This window comes from Eucalyptus grandis, chromosome 5 (assembly GCF_016545825.1).
Source record: "Eucalyptus grandis isolate ANBG69807.140 chromosome 5, ASM1654582v1, whole genome shotgun sequence".
NCBI classification, from domain to species: Eukaryota; Viridiplantae; Streptophyta; class Magnoliopsida; order Myrtales; family Myrtaceae; genus Eucalyptus; species Eucalyptus grandis.
The window spans coordinates 41,188,281-41,211,826 of NC_052616.1; the positions used below are offsets into that span (position 1 = coordinate 41,188,281).

Consider the following 23,546-nt stretch of genomic DNA (forward strand, 5'->3'; position numbering starts at 1 on the left):
TCAAAGTACATACCTCATCATCATAATTAATCTCATTGAACTCAATTAACTAATAATTGTATTGAATTCATTCCTATGTTCAGCAACTGATGCACATTTGCCCCTCTTTAAGAGGAAAAAAAATGCATTAAGTAGACCTTGTTGATTACATATGGCTTATTGTACATGGTTGACAATGCATTCATCAATCCCAAAGTGGTATTCTCTTTCATGATGCTAAACACAACTTTATGAGCTAACATTAGCCAAATAACACCCAATGCTTGTCTAATCGACAAATCCAAATTATATTGCTTCATTGACTCTAGCTTCTTCGTAGACATGGACAAGTGCAGATAATCTTCAAATTGAATGTTCTTAAAACTACAATTGTTCCCATCAAATTGTCTATTTCATTTTTCCTTCTTTTGTCCCAATCAATTCTCTTCAAGTCAGCCGAGGTTGACTCAAACGTTAATTATTGTGAAAATAAGTAATTGAACACAATAATAAATAGAGCAATATGCAACAATCAATTGTTGCGGCAAACTGCAATCAATTGTGTGACATGCCGGTGAATATATATTATGATAGTTGGGTGAACATATATTACACCAAAGTTGGGCCAAGCATCATTTAAATTGATTTGCTACAAACAAAAGCTGGGTGAAGCAACTTCCAAAAAGCCGCTTAGCTTTTGAGGTGCTGCTGCAAAACACCTCAATAGGTGCAGCATCCATTTTCGTAAAACTACTACATGACAGCTGTACCAAACAGCCACGAGCTCTAAGGGCACGAGATTGGCCTCAAGCAATTTCTAGGGTAAACATAAGGGAAACGGGTTGGCAGATTGTCTTATTTTTCACTTGTCAATTCATGTCGGTGCAAAAACATTTTTCATGTCAAACTAATATATATTTTTAGATTGGTGTTCAAATTCAATTCTAATACGATTTTCTTTAATACGGTAAAGTCTCTAATCCTGACAATTAGAGCAAAAAACCGATAGCCTTGATTTGTTTTTTTGACAATTCGACCCAGCACAAAAACAAGAGGTAATAACAAATATAATATTTAAACTTTGATTTAATGTGTAGTGTCATCCCTAAACTTTTTATTTCTGCAAAGTGTTCTTGAATTTTGACCCAATTTACTATATCGTCCATGTACTATTAATTTGTTCAATGTGATACATGAACAATTGCTAAATGTTCAATTTAATCTCTAGTTTATGTGAAAATGACACAAATGGAAAGACTACATTGAACATTTATCAATAGTTTAAGGATCACATTAAATAAATTAAAAAATCGAGAACAATATTGCATATCTGGTCAAAATTCAGGACTATATTGAACAAATTAAAAGTTCATAGATAGTATTATATATTGAATCAAAGTTTATAAACTATTTGTGCCATTAACAAAATATTCATTCAATTAGCTTCAACCTCGATGTAGTGGCGATGACGGTCCTCCCAAGTGTGTGTACCGAATGAGTGGCAAAAGCAAATATTACCCATTTTGTTCGTTTTCCTTTCTTTTGAGAAAGTTCGGAGGACTGAATGTTTCTGCTCCATTTTGATGCTTCCTAATTAATTTCTTTCGACAAAAATAATTATTATTATCAATTCTAATCCAATATTTTAGAAATAAAGGCACCTCCTCAATTTCGGGGTAGTTCTCATTCGATGGATCTTCATTCGTTTTGAAATTTTTTTTTTTTTGGGGGGTGCTCTTTTCCTTCACATGGAATGAAAAGGACACAGCTAAGTCTTGCATCTGATCTTCCTAGGAGCATTTGTCATCCATGTCTGAATTTTTCAATAATGAAGACATCAGGCAGATAGCAACCTTGTCGATCTAACTTTTTTCCTTTCTTTGAAGTTTTCTGATTGATGGCATCTAGGTTGTGATGGCATCTTCATTTAAATAAACCCTAGCTTTCATTCCATTTTGTATGTTTCCTCAAAGTTGTATGAATCACAACTTTTGTGATCAACCTAGATTATTTAAAGAAAATTCTGTTATGCTCGTACAAGTTGGAGCATTGGTGCGTAATATAATAGTTTGTAGATGTGACGGTTTACCAATAAATCACTTTGAAATCATATTCTTATGTAACATTAAATATGTTGAATTTATAAAATCACCTAAATATTAGTATTCAAATGCATTCCGAGTTATTTTATTTTGGTGGACAATTCAAATGTGACTTACTTAGTGATTTGTAAGGTAGAAACTATACATTGTTATGGGCAGAACACTAGATCGAAAGACTTCACGCTGTTTAAGAACACAAAATCCCAGTCGCTTTACCAAATCCCCCGTCCCTTGAAATTAGTGCACCTTTCCTTTTGAAACCACATCCAAAAGAACGAAATAATAACACGTTCTGATTGTCGCTGAAAGGGACTCATTACCCTCTCATACGTATTCGCGCATGTTGATGTCACTTAAAAGGGGATCCAGAGAGCAAACCCCTGATTTATTACGTCGGATCTCCGATGCATACTATATGATGAGACAATCATTTTAAATATGATTATCAAAAGGTAGATGGTAGCGTGAAGCAATGTAGCAGAGATTATAATATTTGTTTTTGGCTCTCAACATTTGAACTTTCAACGCTTAGTTGTGGTCCCGGATGACACCTTCACTTGTTTTCTTTTTTTTTAATTGCATCGAGCTCTGACTTCCTTCACTCACGGCAACTTTCATGCTCTCTCTCCTCTCTCTAGGGCTCATCTTTGCTAAAATACATTATTTTTATGTCATATATGATATTTCTAAAGAACAGAACCTTCACTACATCTTCCTCTTTCACACAACGGCTTCTTGAAATTCCCTTAATAATTCCGCCCCTATTTTTTTTTTTATTTAATTTCTTTTTTACAACATGCACGATCCCAATTTTTATTTTTTATTTTATTTTTAAAGGTCGATAGCACATACCTGCAGCTCCTGTCATGCTTTGTAGATCTATTTAAGGTTCAAGATCCCAAAGCATTAACTGCAACGTCCATATGGATGTACTTCACATGTCGTCCCGCCCCGTATAATTTGGGATTAGAATCCCACAAATTAATGAGGAGGGTTAGCAGTTCAAAAAGATTAGATAGATAATTAGGTAGTAGGCGGCCGGCAGAAGAAAAACTTTTAGTTGCATTGAGTACATGTGAGCTCGGTGCTGGATATCCTTTAATTCTGATGAACCTCACGTGGGACTCGCATAATTTAAAGGTTAAGATACATCGATGTGTTACATGATTTAAAGGTTGAGATACATTGATTCTTTTCTTAAAGAAGAAAAACAGCTAATAAGTGAAATTCCTTGATATGTAATCAGATCATTAAACTTTAGTTTCAATCCTTCCATGTACTAAACTAATATTTGTTTACCACAACTGATGCATTTTGACAGAAAATCTGGCCAATTCTTTGATGAAGATACATGCAAGTATTGACACTTTGAAAGTATATAGAGTCCATTGGCTTTGTGGAAAGTTTTCTGTCAAATAAGATTTCCTCATTTTTCAGCATTAGAATCGTTGAGGAAAATAATTTAATCATAAATATTTACAGAGTTGCTGGCAACCTTATATTTAAATTTGGAAAATGACTTCCTCTTTTGAGATTATAAACCATTTTCTAAAACATAATTGGATCAGGAACCCAAGACCCTGGTGCTTGCAACCAAGTACCAAGCGGCCAGGCTCAAGCCCTAATGGCAAGTCTCGTTTTGGTGGTCGTGCCCGGGTCTCCGGCGCTCAAAAATGGAAAACTGCAATCTAGACATTTTCTCAAATGAGTTTTTCGTTAGTTTCATGTAACAAACTTCAGAAAATGACTTTCCTATTATCCGTAATATACGACCAAACACAGCAGTAATTTTCCTTGAAAGTAAGTTCCTGTGAAAATGGTCTTCAGTATTTATTTCCAGAAGAAATAAAGCCTCGACCAATTATATTTCACTTTTTAATGTTTCAATGGAATCCAAAAACTTGGATTCGCTCATCAGAGTAAGTTCATCAGCAGTGAAAAGTATTCATTTCCAGAAGAAATAAAGCCTCGACCAATTATATTTCACTTTTTAATGTTTCAATGAAATCCAAAAAACTTGGATTCGCTCATCAAGAGGCAGAGGTAAGTTCATCAGCAATAATTTTCCTTGAAAGTAAGTTCCTGTGAAAATGGTCTTCAGTATTCATTTCCAGAAGAAATAAAGCCTCGACCAATTATATTTCACTTTTTAATGTTTCAATGGAATCCAAAAAACTTGGATTCGCTCATCAAGAGGCAGAGGTAAGTTCATTTATCGGCTTAGAGAGAGAGAGAGAGAGAGAGAGGGTGAACTCTCGTGCGGACGGGTTTATTACATGGTGGTGAGGAAGCACATCAAAATCCTTTATTGGTACCCTTGCTGATTAAGTCAAGAAAGATAGGATTGCGTCATCAGGTGTGTCACATTTGCAATATTTTAACAATGGACAGTCAAGATGGTGGTGATGGTGACGGTGATGATGATGATGATTATTATTATTATTATTATTATTATTATTATTATTATTTTCTAATGAAGGCAAGGCAAGGCAAGGACTTCTTTTTTATTATCCCAACCTCGTTCCGTTTGGTAGAAGCAAAATCAAATTATAATTTTACATGCTAATTAAGCAAATTACTTTACGCCACATCCATTTTTGGACTCATTAGCAGATAACTCTTTGTTATGGCTCTTACCACACAATTGGTTCTCGGGAGGCACAACACGATGGAAAATAGCTTGACAGAGACTAAGGCGCGAATGATAACCATTTTAGCCAGAAATTGATTTCTGAAAGAGAAATAAGTTTTTCTATTTTTATTTCTAGATGAGTTTCTAATGATGCGTTTGGTAACATTTCTGTTAACAAATTGTTCCCCGGAACAAAATAGAACTATTTCTGTTCTCGGGAACAATTTTTGAATAGAAGAACACGTTTGGTAACTACACAAAATTTATGTTCCTAGAATAGAAAAAAAACATAAACACGTTTGATAAATATGTATAATTTTTTTGTTTCTTTTAATTTTTAAATATTTTTATTTTATTTTTCATTTTTTCTATCTTTTTTTTTTCTTTCTTCCTTTTGGCCGGTTGTCGGCCTCGGCCATGGCCGATGATTGGCGGATGAGGGCCGGCCCTCAACGGCCATGGCGGCGAGCCTCGCCATGGCCGAGGCCGGCGAGGTCGTCGGCCCCAAAGAAAAAGAAGAAGAAAAAAAAAAAAAAAAAAAAAGGCCAAAAGAAAAAGAAGAAAAGAAGAAGAAGAAAAAAGAAGTGTTTCTTGAAATTATTCCTAGGAACAAGAAACAAGTTTTTTCTACTTTTTGTTTCTATTCCAAATCTATTTCGGGAACAAAAGTGTAAACAAACGCATTTCTGTTCTTTTTTTGTTCTCCGGAACAAAAGAACATAAATTTGTTGTTTCGGGGAACAGAAACACAATTAAACAAACATGGCCTAAGCAAAAATAATCGTTTGATAACGACACAAAATTTCAACTCTAAAAATAGAAATTCATTTGATAATGACATGAAATTTCTTCATTTTGAATGGTGGCAATTGGCGGATGGCGGACGGTGGCTAGCGATCGGCGGATGGTAGTGGGAGGATGGTGGCCGGCGACCGGCGGATGGTAGAGGGCGACTAGTGGCGGTGGCGATCGATGGCAGGTGATCGGCAACTAGTGACTGGTGGCCGCAGCAGTCGGCAACTGGCGAACGGTGGATAGTGGCGGTGACAACGACTGGCAACCGGCGGACGGCGGATGATGGCAGCGACAATGAGCGATTAGTGGATGGTGGTCAGCGGTGATGGATGGACGACCGGTTCATAGTAAGGACGAATGATGAGAAGAATTTTTATTTTTAACAGAAATAGAAAAGTAGAAAATTTTTACTTATGATTTATATTCAAAATCTATTTCTAGAACAAAAGTTTATTTTAGAAATAGAAAAAAAATAATTTTATCAAATTGATTTCTATTTCAAAAACAAGTCTGGAATAGAAAAATTGTTTATGGAATAGAAATTGTAATTTGTCATGGACCCCTAAGTTTCTTAGCTAATCACAATTTTATGCCATGCTTTGGTGCTGAAGTGCATTTATATCTTGCACAATTCCATTGCTGGTGCACAAAAAATGTGGATTTTTTTTTTCTTGTGCTGGTATATTTCCTTTTTTTTCTTTTTTATTCGAAGTGTTGGCAAGTGTGTAAAATTATTGTCAAAAGTTACTACTTTTTGTTTCAAGTAACTAATTGGTAAATTACCAACACTTTTATGAAATTGTCAACTTTTTTTACGCAAAAATTATTAATTTTTTGTACTAACTTGTTAGTTTTTATTTTCATAACTTACTAACACTTTTTAGATTAAATGACCAAATTGTCAACTTTTATTTGTTTTGTGTTGACACCTATTTTTAGCAAATCTAGGAAAATAAGGAAAATAAAAATTGCATTGGAACAAATAAAAGAAAAAATGAAAAATGGGGGAAATTTATTTGATTGATTATGCACGGAAATTTGAAATTTTTTTTAGTTCATGCGAAAAATTATTAATTTTTGTACTAACTTATTAGAAAAATTTTTTTTATTTTCATAACTTACTAACACTTTGAATAAATACCAATTTTTATGAGATTAAATGACTAGCTAAGTTTGAGTTATCGACTTTCATTTTAGATATTTACCAATCTGTAATAGTTCTTTCTTCATTTGTCAACTTTTCATATTAGGGTTAAATTGCACCTAGTTTAATTTAGATTTTTTTAATTTGTTATTTTATTTGTTTTGATTAGATTCTCATTAATTAAGTGAAAAATAAAAAGAAATTCCTTGAGATTTACTAGCTAGGTGTTAAATTGGTGGATTGCGCACCCGCATGATCACCTCACATTTTTTAGAGAAATCTAATTACCAACCTTAATATGCGTAGGAGTAAAGTGTGATTGACCAATTATTCTTCATGTTAAGAACTTGAATTTAAGCGAATTGGTATGGGCTTGGGAGAGCCCGAATTAAATTACTAAATTGCCAAATGGGTTATTATTTTGATTCATAGATTTACTAGCTTTTTTTAGAGAGTTATTTAAATTGCCTTGGGTTATTAATTCATACGAGTTATTTACCAATGTTTATTTATTAAGTTTGCTAATTTTCTTATTATTTATAAGCTTTTATTTGCATTTCTTAGTAACTCCTTAATTTACCAAGTCTTGTAGAACATAGATATAAAAATTTCATCAATTAAGTTATCAACTAATTTTGGGTTATCAACTTTAATTTTTGCACTAAAAAACCTTCATCTTCATCACACACACACACACACACACACACACACACACACTCTCTCTCTCTCTCTCTCTCTCTCTCTCTCTCACCCTTGCCCCACCTCTAGCATGAGAGCATGACTCGATGGGTTAGCATCAACGCCCCAGGCAATGTCGAATGTCTCGAAAGTCTTTTATTTTTAGTTAAGCATATGCAGAAGCGATCATAAACAATCTCCATACAAACAAACATGGAAGCCGGACAAGACATATGCAAGTCAAGTAAATAAAAGTAACATATATTCATATACATATTCACATATCAAAAGCTGTTTTGATTACATGCCCATCCTAGTCTTGGGCTACTTATTTTTGTTTCCACACATAGTCAATCAAAAGGCTAGGGTAGCCTAGCTCCTCTACCGAGTTGCTCCCAAAAGTGGCCCCCCATGCTAGGTTCATCCCCTTCTTGGACCCAGGTTCACCCATCTTACACACCTGAAATTGTGAGAACAACAAAAGTGAGTTGATGACTTAGTAAATAAAAATCCCTAATTCTCCTATGGGAGGACATCTTGTCGTTGATTGTCTAATACAAGATCACCACCCACTTTTCGAGAGCAAATCAATAGCAAGGTTCATGCCTTGCCTTGCCTATGCATATGAAAGGCTTTCAACCATTTATGTATTTTCAAGAATCAAAGACACCGAGTTAGTGCATATGAACAAGCTTTCTAAAGATCCATGGCTTATGATCACTTCGGTCACAAAAAGGGACGCGTGCATCTCATGAAACTTATTCAAGAACTAAGTGACCCAATTCAAACATATGCTCAAATTGATGCAAGGACTTAACAATACATATCAAAACAAACCCAGCTTTTGCAAGCATCACACATGTATCGGTCATGGACCACATGTGGACTTTCATTTTTCTTTTCCAATATCATATTAGTTGAAATTAATTGGCTCTTCCAGTAACAACTGGGCATCAGTCCCCCTTTGGAAATGGTATTATCCTGATCTCATTATCGGGAAGGCATCTAGGGTGACCCCAAGGCATCGGTCTTACTTGGGCTGGTATCATTCACAATCTCAATATTGGGATGGCATTTGGGGCTTTACCCCAGGCAATGACCTAGCATCCCTTAGCGTTGGCATATAAGTCCATTGTGTGTCCATGCGTTTCAAGCATCAATCGATTCATTTTATCTTTGAACTTTTAGCGTGCCATGCAAAGTGAATCAATGAACAACTCTTATACTTTGTTAGACTCATGTTGGATGCGATTTGGCCTTGTAGTCTTGACTTGGAATTGTTTGCTCTGGCTTCGGCATCAACATGTGACTTGTCCTGAGTAACAACATGCCTTAATATTGTCCCAAGATCAAGTGTGAGTCGTGCACCTACCTCGACACATGTCCAAAGTCACTGAGACCACGGCACTTATGTAAGATCATGAACTTACTTGATGCAATAATAAGCAATATAAACACAATAAGCATAATAATACAAAGCCGACATAAGCAAATGATGACATGATCCTAAAATCGATAAGCATAGCACATCGCCCTATCAAAGAATTAGGAAAATCTACTTACTACTTTTTGGACCTAGCTCCAAGATGCTTTTTTAGTGGTCGGTCAGCATCTAGGGCGGCTTGGAAGAGAAATGCGTGAAAGAAAGGGGAGGAAGGGAGAGGAAAGGAGAGAAATGCCAAGCCTTAAAATGTGAGGATGCCTTATCTTATTTATAGGCTTCTTCCTCTTTGATTTTTATGCAAACTCATGATTATGCCTAAATGACGAGTTGGCCTACCTATCTTCTTGAGTTGATGCCTAGGTCTTTTGGTGTTAGTTTGTGATTGATTGACCTATTTGCTGCTCTCCAAGGCTTAATCTAGGCTCATTATTGCCTATGGTGCTTAAGGGACACATAAACCCCTTTAATGCCTAATGTTTTCTTCTAATTGGTTGGTCCTTATCTTGTTCACCAAGGCTACAATCTAGGGCCATCATAACCTAAAATTCACCTAAGATTTTAGGGGGCACCTAAGTAAGTGGCTCACCTCTCTCATTAATTGCCAATAGTTCATGCAATCATTAAGCTTAGATGTGTTCACATTAGCCAACTTGCTCTCCAAGTTTCTTCTCTTTAACACACTAAGGTCGAAAAGTATTTAATGCATTCTTATCTTTAAGCCCAAGAAGTCTCTAGATTAGTTTGCTACTCAAGTTTGGTGTGTAGCCCCCTTCCCCTCCAAGTTAGGTGTGTAGTTCTCCCATTCTAAGCTAAAAACAGTTTTGAGCAACTTTCGAAATCAGTACCATCACTTTATCAAACAGACTTGAAAAATTATAAAATTTTAATATGTTGTAAAGAAGACCTTAAAACATTTTTCATGGGGAACCCAAGCCAAATTCATTGTGGAAAGAGCAGAAAATCATTGAACACAATCCAAAAATTCATCCATTGAGCATATTCAACGGTCGAGAGAGAAACTAATTTTGAAATCCAAATCTTTACAAAACTCTTTGAGATTTTAATATTTTGTAGATATGGATGTCATTTAAAATTTTGTGAAGGAATCATGTCCAAATTCGAAAGAGAAGATTTTATAAAAATTTGAGAAAGTAACTTGGTTACCGTTTTCACTATATTGGGTAGGTTCTATACGGTAATTGATTGGGCACTCGTCCCAACCATTTCATCTCATAAAAATATGAAATTTAAGAATGATATAGATTAAGATGTTTTGAACAACTTTCATGAAGAAAGTTTCTCTAAATTCGAAACACAAAAAGCTCTATAAAATTGGAAAGCATACCAAATCCAATAGTTGCGAAAACTAGGAAGTCAAAACCTATGAAACTCAATGTGGCATCAAGGTTATAGGATAGCCATAATTAGCGCTAATGTGTCCTATTTTTATTGGGACAATTAGCTTGGATAATTTGCTTAATTCCCAAGGTAAATCCTTGATAAACATGACCATATCTAGAAAAATCTAGATAGAATGATAAGTCAACCTCCTTCATGAAGAAGTTAGGGTGTTCTAAAGAATTCCATTTTGTCATTTTCTTCATCAAGAAAGCTGTTTGGAGAAATCCATCCCCTAGGTTAGTTCCAAGGCCAGAAAATGGATCATTACGTACACTTCAAAAAATCAAATCACGTACACCTAAGGTTCGGCCATCACACCCCATGCTCGCTCGAACCGTTCCTTTGGATTGTCGGTCCACCTGAAGGGTCGATTGTCCTTCGATCGATTCAAGGCTAATCCTAAGGCTATCCATGACCTAGCACTAATCTAAGGCATTCATGGACCTTAGAATTAGTGACGGAATAGCCGGGTCTATCCTTGAACTCATTCCAATCAACACCCGATTCATGCGTATGGTTCATGGTCGGCACATTACCGATCCACAATCAAACATCACCATTTCAAGATTATTTTCCTATCACTAAGAATTAAATAAGTAATAATGCATTTTTGGTTAGAAGATGATCGCATTTGGTTAAGTTGGATCGTCCATGTATCAGTGCATAGTCGGGCGGAATTGCCCGTGGCCGGGCACTACGACCAGTCGGATCAACCCATGATTATTCTTCTATCCAAAATCATTATGTGACCAATTTTTGTGATCAAAAGTTCATCTTTTTAGCTGGTGATCCCATCCCATTGGTATGGTCGGTAGAAAATTTACGGCCGACACATCGACTAGTTCGTGACCGGTTGATTGGTCGATCGGTCGGTCGAACCATGACCAATCCTTGATGCCTTACCAATCAAACCGATCAATCCCATGGCCAATGGCCCATAGTTGATCCATTTAGGATCTTATGGCCGATCCTTATAGGGTCGGTATCAAGGGTGTTACACACTCTCTTTGAACCTTTTTTTTCTCTCTCTCTGAACCTTTTTTCTTTTCTTCCACTTTTGGGAGGGGAGGGATTTGATCTAGATCTCTCACTCCCTCCTAGTTCCTTTTCCTTTTATTTTCTTTTGTTTCTTTCCTAGTTCTCTCGATGTAGTTTTAGATCTTGGAGCTTTGCTCTCCTGATCTTATATTTGGGAGCTTTTCTCTTCGATCTAATTCTAGATTTTGGAGTTTTAATGAATAAGTACTCACCTCCTGTTTCAATAGTGTCACAATTGTTTCAATGTCAAATTAGTGCTCATTCAACATTGTTTCACTCAAAATTTTGGCACTTTGCATTCACTATAGGGCTTGCTCTCGCAGGTGTTAGATCTAAGATTTTTCAATATATTTATATTGTCTTCAAAAGATGATGGTGTTGGGGATGCCAAACCTAGGGGTATACCGCTGAAAGGCAAAGCCATAATTATGGATGGAGATCTTGACATGTGTTTATCATTGATGGTGTTGTGTGCTTTAGTGATTGGCCGCCGATCATTCGCTTGGATCTAGTTACAGATTTGTTCTTGAAGGATGAGCTTGTCATGATCTCCACCAACCATGTTTTGATGAAGCACCTTGATTTTTGGTTTTTGTATTTATTTGGGAGATCTATGGGTTTGTTTTTTTATTATGACTTTTTTAGATTCCCTTTCATGTGTCAGTTTGATAATGAATGGAAATTTCTTTTTGACAAAAAAAAAACTCTTATTCGAGTTATTAATCAATTTTTTTTATTACAAAATATTATTATATTTTGTCAACTTGTATTCACATTTCTAAACTACACCTTAAATTAACAAATGTCACATCAATTACTAATTTTAACTTAAGTGACTTATCAACCCTTCTTCAATTAGTTTATGCACTAGTTTTGACTTACCAACTCTCATTTGAGTTAGTTACCAACATTTATTTGAGTCTTAAAATTTTTTAGAAACTCTTATATATGGTTATGTAATCGAAAAACGAGTTGGTCACCTAAAAGTAGTTTGCCACTAATAAGAGTGAATTGCTAAGTCTCACAAAAAAAATGGATAATATCATATAATAGTTGTTAAGTTTAAAGAATTGGTAATATAAAGATAAATAAAGATCAGTAACTAACTCATATAAAAATTAGGAACACAAAATTAGTTGTTAACATAATTAGAAAAAAGTTGATGGCCACTACAATCAAGGTTTGGTCATTTCTCAAAAAGTCAATAAATTTAATGGGTCAATTGGCAAGAAAATAAAAGTTGGTAACTTAATAGAAAAATTGGTAAATATATATAAAAAAAAGTACATGTTTGTAAAAACTCAATGAGAGTTGGTAAACCAAAATTAATTCGTAATCTAATAAAAAAAGTAGGTAAGTCACATAAATAAAGATTGGAAAATTCATATAAATGTTATTAAGTTTGAGGCATTTGCAAGAAAGAAAAATAAATGTTATTAAAAAAATGTTAGTAAGTAATTCAAATGAGAATGGTAACGCAAAACATTTTGGTAATCTAAGCAGAAAAAAATTGGTAAGTTACTCAAATAAAGATTGATAAATCCTTTTAAGAGTTGGTTGGTGTGAAAAAGGCAAATACAAATTGGTGAAAGATAATAATTTTTTAAAAAAAGTTAGTAATTTGCAAACTATTCAAAAGAATATTTTAGAAAAATGTTGGTAAGTAACCAATAAGCTATCAAGAAATTAGGAGACCATTAATTTCTTTTGTTTATATATATATATATATATATATATATATATATATATATATGCATATATAATATATCAATATATAACTCTTACAACTTCTTTCAAACATTTATAGGGAAGGAGTAAACTTCATCTCTCTAAGCATGAGAGTATAAAACTGTCCTTACAATAAGAGATGATCTATTATGTGTTGAGTTTTGACTTTCAAGTTAGTGATAAGGTATTTTGGACCATTTACATTTGATTTAGGGTTTTTTTGAAGGTAGACTAGAAAAGGATGTGTTTAACAAGACATCTCTAACCTTAACCTCCACATTATTTCTCTTCTTTTATTTTTTTTGTTTTTTTTTTCTATCTTCTTGTTGGATCTTTAGATCTTATGGCTCACCAAGTGATTTTTTGAGCTTTTAGATTGTACTCTTGTACTCATTGTTAACAACAATGAAACCACTCTCTCTTTACATGGTTTTTCCTATTTTGAGTTTTCCATGTATATCTTGTGTCTCGTGTGGTTTTGATATTGCTTTCATCATTTGCTACTTATGCTTCACTTATTGCATCTTTAGGTGTTGTTTCGCAACAAACTAGTAATAGAGCAAAGGAATTTCGGTCTTTTTTGTTCGAGATCGCATCTATCAAGCTTGAAGTAGCACCATTCGATCACCAAAACAATTTCAGGCTATGGAGGATCGAGATGAGGGTGTTGTTGCATTGGGAAGGTTTGATTAGAGCCTTGGATAGAAAGTACCTTGACAACATAATTACAGCTGAGATCGAGGAGATGGAAGAGAGGGCGCATAACACCATCTAATTATTTTTGTCAAATAAGGTGCTTTGCGAATTCGTTGATGAAGGAAGGCTTTGGGATTGTGAAATAAGCTTAAGAGCCTCTGCATGAAGAAATCTCTTACAATAAGATTATTCTTGAAGCAGTGTCTTTACATGCTACAGATGCAAGAAAATACTCTTATCCAAAAACATCTAGATGAATTTAATAAATCATAATGGATATGAAAAATCTAGATTTGAAGTTAGATTATGAAGATCAAGCCCTAATTGTGTTATACTCACTCTTGAGCTCATATGAGAATTTTGTGAATTCTATGCTCTTTGGAAAGGAATCTATAACTCTTGAGGATGAAGGTCTTGTTGAATTCTGTAGAGATGAATAAAAAGTTGAAGGCAAATAGTAGTGATTGTAAAGCTGATGGCTTAGTTGTCAAGGGAACGTCAAATCATCACAATAGGCACAATAATAGTAAAAGGTGTTCAAAGTCTACATCAGGCCAAGATAAGAGTAAAGTGGAGTGTTACTATTGCCACAAATTCAAACACAACAAGAATGAGTGTCCTTTGTTCAAGGCTAAGGGAAAGAAGTCGATGGAGAGTTTTGATTCAACTAGTTTGTTGAAGAATAAAGAGTTAGCTATTATAGACAATGTTCTTAATTATGATGAGAGATAACAAGGAGAACAACCTTTACGTTCTATATGGAAGTACCGTTGTTGGTTCTTTAAATATATCATCCTCTTTAGATTTTGAAAAATCAAGTTTGTGGTATATGCGGTTGGGCCATGTGAGCAAAAGAGGAATAAACATTTTGAGTAAACGTGTTTTACTTTGTAGAGATAATATTGCCTCATTTGACTTTCGAAAACATTGTGTTTTCGGGAATAACGCAAACTTAGTTTAAGCACTAGGGTGCACTTGACAAAGGGCACAATTGACTATATTCACTTTCAAATGTGGGGATCGGCACATGTTATATCTAAGTGTGATGTAGTATATCTTTTGACATTTGTTGATGATTTTTCTAGGAAAGTATGGGTTTATTTGTTAAAGCGTAAAAGTGACATTTTTGATATGTTTAAGAAGTGGAAGATGTTGATAGAAATTCAAATTGGGAAGAAGATGAAGTGTCTCAGAATGGACATGGTCTTGAGTTTTACAAAGGTGATTTCAACAAGTATTGTGAAGATTCAGGATTTGCTCAACATTGAACAGTCAGGCACATACCTCAACAAAATAAGGTGGCAAAGCCAATGAACCAAACATTTTTAGAGATATCTAGGTATATGCTCTCTAATGCTAGACTTAGGAAAGATTTTTGGGATGAAACTATGAACACGACATGTTATTTGGTAAATCATTCTTCTTCAACTACAAGTGAATGTTAGACTCCAAATGAGGCATGATTAGGTAAACCTTATGATTATTCTGGTTTGAAAGTATCTAGATGTCCCACTTATTATAATGTAAAGGAGGGTAAGTTTGAAACAAGGGCAAAAAAAAATGTATTTTCATTGATTATGTAGACGCGGGTAAGGGATATAAGTTGTGGTATTCTAACCCTTAGTCATAAAATTTTGTAATTAGTAGGCATGTTACTTTTGATGAAAATTCCACATTTGAACTAGGGGTGAGCGGTTCCTGGTTCCTTACAGATTTCGCTTGGAACCGGAACCTACCCTCGGGCACGGGTTCCTCATTTTTGGAACCTGGAACCTACCCGTCAAAACCAAGAACCCGGAACCTACCCTATCATAGGTTCTGGGGTCGGTTCCAGTTCCAACAGGTTTTTTTTTTTTTTTTTTCATTTTTATTTTTAAAAAAAATGCTTCTATTGGAAATCTTCCACATGAGAAAAACATTAAATCAAGGAGATACATAAACTGAAATGATCTGTGTTGAAAGATAACTAATTAATACGCTAAAAGACAGCATTCTTTAGATGACCAAGACTATAGATTCCAGAAACATGGTATGCGAATTCATAATGTACAAACCCATGCCCCCCTGTAGTGGGTTATATGTTAATGACCAGATCTGCACACAAAGTATAAATCATGGACACTACACCACACCACGAGCTGTATAAGGAAAAGCTACTCCATGGTGTTTACTTTATCAGTACATTTGACACTGGAAATATTCAAACAAAGTTCATGATTGATTATTTATAAACAGAAGAATCGAGCAGACTAGATAAGCAAGTCTAGTATAAGTTGACAGATGAGGAAAGAGCACAAGTGATGCCATGAAGTCACAGAAAAGTGTACCAACCCATTTCTCCAGTGGTTCTCTCGTATCCTTGATTTTGACACTGTACTTCCACTTTTTGGCTCTGCAACCTGTGTGCCGTTCCCCTTCACTAGGTGTCTGCATCTTTAAACCACATGAGCCACACTTGCACACAATTCTACAAAGACAAACGAAATCAAGACGGCTTATCAACAACCCCTGTGTAAATTAAAAGCTTTCCCAAGTTATGCAGGTTTTCCATAATAAAAGGTCTTCAACACACACCATTCGGATCACTTAAATTCCAAAGTAGACAACAGACTAACTATACCATAAAAGCCAATAAGCTAAGTTAATTAGTCGTAACTAAGAGAAAGAAGCTCAATCTACAAAAGCCGAAAAGAAAAACGTTGATAGGACAGAAAAGATGAAGCAGCATTATACGAAATTCAATCTGCAGTACTGAAGGCTTACAGATGAAGTTTTGGAATATATGACCCTTCCATGCCATTGCACACCACAGAAACCTTGTCAGGCAAAGGAGCTTGCTTGTTTTCCACCAACCTGTTTCAAGCAAATTCAAGCAATCTCGTTCAAGTCCTAACCCAACCATAAAGGCATATGCGCACGTACGGACGAGCACACATGCAAGCAGACTATATAACTGACCAAAACAGGTAACGTATCTCTGAGCATACTTCTCTTTTGGCTCCAATTTCTGTAAGTTTGGCGTTTTGCAAGTGGTCTTGGCCTCCAATCTGGGCAGTAGTATTCAGAGTGCCGTAGCTCCTTCAAGTGTAATTATGTCAGAGACAATTCCCATGTGCTTGCAAAATAGATCTAGGAACAAAACCAAATAATGCATGCTCACCTTTAAAAGTCAGCTGGAGATATTGGCACACTCAGCATGCACCCATACATTGCAACCATCGCAACATACCTAAAAAAGAATTCCACACAGCAAGATACAACATCAAACAACTCATAATTTTCAATGAGAATAAGTCAACTATGTCAACAGTCAGATATCTTACCCAATCTGCATCGTCGGAATGATGCCAAATTTTCTTGCATATTCCGCAGTATTGTTTGGATTTCAGTAACTGTAGAAATGATGCACGTGACATTGGTCAGTACCCCAATTCATCTCGTAGACTTGTCATGAAAGTTCTAGTAAAAAAAAGAATGCAACTATGGACCTTGGCACAATGTCTACACAAAATTTGAGCTTCACCACTTGGGCCTTCCGTCTTTTTCATACTTCTACGAGGGAAAATGAGGCTATAGCTGTCACAAGTTTGCATATCCTTGGAACACATATCCTGTATCAAAGAAACAGGAAGCCCCACTTTCATTGGAAAATTGCGACCAGTGCATAAATGGTTTAAACAAAAGCTTCCATGCAAGATTTAAAAGCAATAATTACTTCCGGATCCCAATCGGCAATTTCACTGGTGAGCTGTGGGAGGTCTATTTCTCACAGCACAGCAGTGGAACTTGGGTCAATGCTTCCGAGTTGGAGTTCCAGAGTGGGAACAACTGGAGTGGTGATGAAGTTTGAGGATTAACCTGACAGCAGCTCACATTGAGAGGATTAAGGCAGACACATAAGTTGTTGTTCTTGATGAATATCGCTGAAAATTGCATGTTTTAGTGCGCATAATATTATTCTTATCCAGTTAATACCCGTGGCACTCAAGTTATTCAGTCATTTGTTCATAGACTGTAAGTTATTAGCACAATGGTTTGACTTTAGAATCAATACTATCGAAAGAAAGTTTCCAATTTGACAGAACTACATTATACAGACATTTAAATGAGATTCAGTTTTCTAGGTAACTGGAATTCACTTGAGGATTCAACAACACTATGTTGTTCTAATTGAAGAAAAGGTGCTCATCAACTAAAGAAAATTATGATTAGAAAAAACATGAAGAAAAAAACTTCCAGTAACTAATCCAACACAAGTCAGTCACTTTCTAATCAGAAGCTTATGTGTAACTATCATATGAAAAACAGTCAGCATCCATTGAAATCCCACAGCCACTTTAAACCATATCTCTAAAAGGAGGGTGCCCGGAAGAAGCCCAAAGTATGCATATATCCGCCACCGAAACTACACGGTATACTCCGGCCACGACGGCACAAGACGAGCGAGTCAAAGAAAAAAAAAATGGCCAGCCAAAAAGAAGATCACGAAGGAGACAAGGACACGAGTGATAGTATGAGGAGAAAGCCAGAGAGAACGGGGATGAACCTGTAACGGTCTCGAGCTCCAGCGGGGACCTGCACGAGAGAGACACGAAAACGCACGGATCTTAGCAAAAACGGAAACGTGAAATGGGATGGAGGGAAAAGAGAGAGCGGTGGGAAACCATGAAATCCTAAGAGCGACGGACACGGACACGGCCGCACACACCTTCTTCTTCACCTTCTTCTAGAAGGAAGAGCCGAGCACCTGTAACGACGCTCTCTCTCTCTCCAGAGGAAGCGGTGGCTCGCCGAGCAGAGGTCGGCGGTGGCGTCGAGGGCGAGCGAGCGTTGAGGGCGACCGGCGGTGGCGTCGAGCGCGGAGAACGGGCAAAGAGAGAGTGAAATGTGAAAGTGGCGGAGAACGAGAGAAGAGAGTGTGAGATGTGAGATAACTTCTGATTTGGGGCTTTTTTTTTAGCCCTAACCAGACAGGTTCTGGTTCCGGTTCCGTATCCAGGTTCTGGTTCCCAGAAAAGAGGAATCGGGAACCGGAATCGGTCCCTTTAGAATCAGGAACCGAACTGGAACCTCCGGTTCCGGTTCCCTGGTTCCCGGTTCTACCCGGGAACCATGCTCACCCCTAATTTGAACAGAGAAATATTGTTACGAAGTCTATAGGTCTTCAAAAGGAGAATGTTGGGAAAGAGGTGGAGCTTCATAGCACATCTACAAAGAACATTTGAAGATAAACCTATTCAACTAGAAAGTGACAATAAGCAACAAGACTCAAATTTGATCAAAGACGAAGTAGGTGAAATTAAACAACCTTAGAATTTTGCTGCAAGGAGGGCTAAATGACAAATTGAGCCTCCCCAAAGGTATGGCTTCACTGATTTGCTTGCATATGCTTTTACAGTTGCTGAAAAGTTTGGTATTGAAGATTCTTTTGCATTTCATGAAGTTACCATTTGTTCTAAATATGAGAAGTGGCTTGTTGCAATGAATGAAGAGATGAAGTCTCTTTAATAGAACCAAACTTGGAATCTTGTGAAATTGCCCGAGGGTAAAAAAGTTGTTAGATGCAAGTGGGTCTTCAAAAGAAATGAAGGAATTTCAAGGGTTGAAGATGAAAGATTCAAGACACGTTTGGTAGTGAAGGGTTTTAATAAGAAGGAATGGATTGACTTCAATGTAGTATTCTCTCCAGTTGTGAAATATAGTTTCATTCAATTGTTGCTTGTGTTAGTGGCCCTTTATAATCTAAAACTTAAGCAACTTGATGTCAAGACTGCTAGTTTCATTACAAGTTTGAGGAGACAATCTATATGTCTTAACTTGAGGGATTTAGTGTTGAGGGTAAAGAAGATCATGTATGCAGGTTGAAATGCTCTTTGTATGATCGCAAGCAATCTCTGCGGCAATGGTACAAGAGATTTGATAGCTTTATGATGAGTCATGACCACTCGCAAAGTGCATATGAAAGTTGTGTATATTATAAGATATTGCATGATTATTCTTTTGTTTATTTGCCATTATATGTGGATGACATGCTTATTGTAACAAAGAACATATTAAAGATATAACGGTTGAAAAGATAACTTAGCAAGGAATTTGAGATGAAAGATCTTAGAGCTATCAAGAAAATTCTAGGTATGGAGATTCACAGAGATAGACAGGTTCGGAAGTCGTATCTCTCACAGAAAAAGTATATTGAAAAAGTGCTTGAGCACTTTAGCATGAAGAATGCCAAACCAATTAGTACTCATTTGTCATCCTATTTTAGGCTTTCATTTTCTTTGTCACCTAAAATTAAAGAAGAGGAGGATGAGATGTCTTGAGCTCCATATTCTAGTGCTGTGAGTGGTCTCATGTATGTTATAGTTTGCACTCATCCAAATATTTCTTAGGCTGTTAGTGTTTTGAGTAGGTATATGGCACATCCACATAAAGCTCATTGGCAAGCTGTGAAATGAATTCTTCGGTACATTTGGGGCACCTCAGATGTGGGTTTAGTCTTTGATAGAGGTTGTAATATAGAACATGTAATTGTTGACTTCATTGATTCAACTATGCAGGCGATCTCGACAAAAGGAAATCTTTGATAGGATATTTTTCACACTTGTGGTTCCATGGTTAGTTGGAGAGCAATCTTGCAAGACACGGTTGCTTTGTCTATCACTGAAGTAGAGTACATGGTAGTGATGGAAGTGGCAAAAGGAAGCTCTTTGGTTTAGCATTTGGTTACAATATTTGGGGTGAAGCGAGAAGGAGCCTCCTTTATCTTTTATGATAACCAAAATGCAATACAGTTGACCAAGAACACAATGCATCATGAGAGGAAAAAACATACCGACATTCGACATCACTTTGTGCATGATGAGATTACTAAAGATACGGTTATTGTGAAGAAAATATCTATGACAGATAATCCGGTAGATATGTTGGCCAAACTAATTCCTTTGACCTAGTTTAAGCATTGCTTAGACTTGATTAGCGTTTCAATCTTTTAAGTTACCTAGAAGGAATTTATGGCATTTCATCCTTTGTTTCTTACACCAAGTATGCTCATGTACGCTTAAGGGTGTGTGTCAATTTCACCGTTTGGGGGTGGCCTTGTGTGGTCACTTCTGGTGGTGAGAGAAAGGGGTCTTGTGACATTTGGTGTAACACTCTTATGGAGATTTGAAATCAATGTTGAAATTTGATGACTTTTGACTTTCAAGAAAATGATAAGGGTATTTTAGACCATGTATATTTATTTAGGGTTTTTGGAAGGAGACTATAAAAAGATGTGTTTAACAATACATTTCTAACCCTAACCTCCACATTATTTGCTTTCTTTTGTTTTTCCTATTTTCTTTTTGGATCTTTAAATTATGTGGCTCACAAGTGGTTTTTTGAGCTTTTGGATTGTATTCTCATACTCATTGTTGAAGACAGTGAAACCCTTTTCTCTTTCCATAATTTTTTATGTTTTATGTTTTCCACATATATCTTGTATCTCATGTGGTTTAATTTTGCTTTTATCCTTTGTTACTTATACTTTGATTAGTGAATCTCAGGGTGTTGTCTCACAACGTTGCGTATGCACAATTTCATAATTGGAACGAAGTGAAGAAGGCGTGAGAAGAGTAAATGATACCAACGGGCTCTAGCTTTGGCTAACAGGTGAGTTTCTCCATTATTGTTAAATAATAAGACGTGAGGATAAATGAACAACAGATGGAGTTTTTTTTATCATTATGGCTAACATTGGTAGTAACTAAAGCGATCTTACCAAGTCGGCAAAATCGTTTTAGGCAGATCAAGGTATGGTAAAATGCTGCTTGTCATCAAGGCATGGGCGAGTTGTTTAGCTGGTCTTCACGGTCATAAGGAGGCGGCCCGATATCAAGCCCACTAGAAAAGGCTAATAGGGAGAGTTCAGACCATGCCAGGCCAACCATTGTCGTACAAGCCCTTTGTTTGATTGGACAGAGGCTTTCAACGATTCCCTTTCGCTTTCTTTAGACACAGATCTGGATTTTGCTCGTTATGGGCGACTCCTCGCGTTTCGAAAGGTCGTGGAGACGAAACAGTGATGGACGCTGATTCGAGGCAAATGCATAGGTCCCTTATCGTTTGCCTCCGCCCCTCCTTTTCCCTCTCCACTGATTCCTCCATAGTTATAGTGTCACCAATCTTTGTGCTGTCCTTGACCTCCATATTCTAGTGCCACTGTCGCCCTCTCTCTCTCTCTCTCTCTCTCTCTCTCTCTCTCTCTCTCTCTCTCCAGCATCATCAGACAACGGTGGCAATGAACTTTGAGGTAGAGGTCGGATTGTAAGCATTCTAAATGTTAAGATTCTTGAGGTTTCATGTGTGAAAGGAACTTTGGTCTTCTTGTCCACATGATTTTATCTTAGGACACAAGTCAGTATCTTTTAAAATTAGCAGAAAGCGGCATGTGCTGGGATGAGAAGTCGAGAGGGCTTTTTGTTGTTCTATATTTTAACTCGAGTTGAATAACAGCTGTGGATACTGATTCCTCTAGCTTTATTCTGGCAATAACTCATGATTTGAAGACTTTTTTCTCCTTCTTTTCCAATTTAGTTCTGTTCATGACCACAAACTGAACGCGGCCTCTCTTAAGTCATGATCCCTTCCACACAATCAATACCATCTTCGAGAGACATGCCATAGGATCTTCCTCCAACAAATGTGCCTTTCGATGCTTTCCTTTCCTTTCCTATCTTCAAGAGGAATCTATCTGTGAGTGGGCAATTTGCCTTTTGAGCTTCTCTATTTCCGCCTTTGAGTTTCGAGATGATGATATCCCAAATGTTATCCAGATTCCAAGACCTTTTCTAGAAGTCCAAAAGCATCTTATTGGTGGTTTCATCATATCTCTTGAGATCCCTTTTGACATAAGTTTGGAGTCAATTGTCTTGAAATCGTTATTGTATACTAGAAGAGTCTCTGATTGCCAGTTCAGGATGGCTTCAGCAATAGAAGTTCTTTTTTGCCTCCCATGTTTGTCCATATCGGTTGGTGCAAAAATTTTTGAACATGATGATATCTCCTCTGAGGGTCATGAATTCTTCAGTGGTAGGAAAAGAAAGTCTTGAACTTTCTTGAACAAGAGGAGGAAAGTCTTTCTCTTGAAACATGGCGATGGAAGAGTGGGGGGCATGGGTGGGGGTTTACGTGAGCATTACATGAGAGTAAACACTCAATTTATTTCTTAAGAAAAGAAGAAGGGATGTCCATGTTATGCTGCTTGTGCTCTGTCTCGTTAAGAGAAAGCTTTGCCTCCGATGTTAGGTGTGCTAAGTTGAGAGTATAACCAAGTTGAGTGACCTCATGAGCAAGTATTTGTGCGCGAAAATGATAGAACTGTGAGATTGCAATGGGATAGATTAAAGCGACCCATACTACGAGTGAGAAAGCATTTTCTTGCTCTTAAGGATGCAAAATGCATTTTGTCAAAGATTAATATGACACTCATAGATTATATCACTTGAAGTACTGTTCGCTTAACCCATCCTGCTTCGAGTCTCTAAGTTTTATCTTTGATGTACATGTAAACACTCTGATAAGATTACTCAATCTGGTAGAACTCTCACTTTAGCATGCTTAACATTGGAGTTTCGATGTTGATATTGTAACACTGAAATGTGCCACTACTGAGTTAATTTCAGTCTCATATCTATAACTTAAAAGCATTCTCCTCCTCTACAATGTGCAATTTGGTCTATTCTTATCCCATTTGTCATCCTAAAGAAACCTACTAGGAGCCACACTTTGTCTATCCATCTCACTTCAATAATCACTCACCGCCCTCATTGAATCGGGTAATCAAATTAGATAAAAAGAAAAAAAAAACAAGGAAACAAGATGGAATGCCTCGCATACACAAATTCGCCCTGATACAAATTCCATAGTGAT

At 36.5% G+C, this 23,546-nt stretch overlaps 1 long non-coding RNA gene across 1 annotated transcript; it reads right to left on the bottom strand.

Moving 5' to 3' along the window:
* Positions 1 to 16,005: 16,005 nt before the first annotated feature.
* On the bottom strand, positions 16,006 to 18,155 carry LOC108954547. Its single transcript, XR_005551141.1, has 6 exons — positions 17,126 to 18,155; positions 16,961 to 17,029; positions 16,798 to 16,866; positions 16,625 to 16,715; positions 16,401 to 16,490; positions 16,006 to 16,104 (listed from the first exon to the last, which is right to left on the bottom strand). It is a non-coding gene; the product is annotated as an uncharacterized LOC108954547 (long non-coding RNA).
* Positions 18,156 to 23,546: the final 5,391 nt, after the last annotated feature.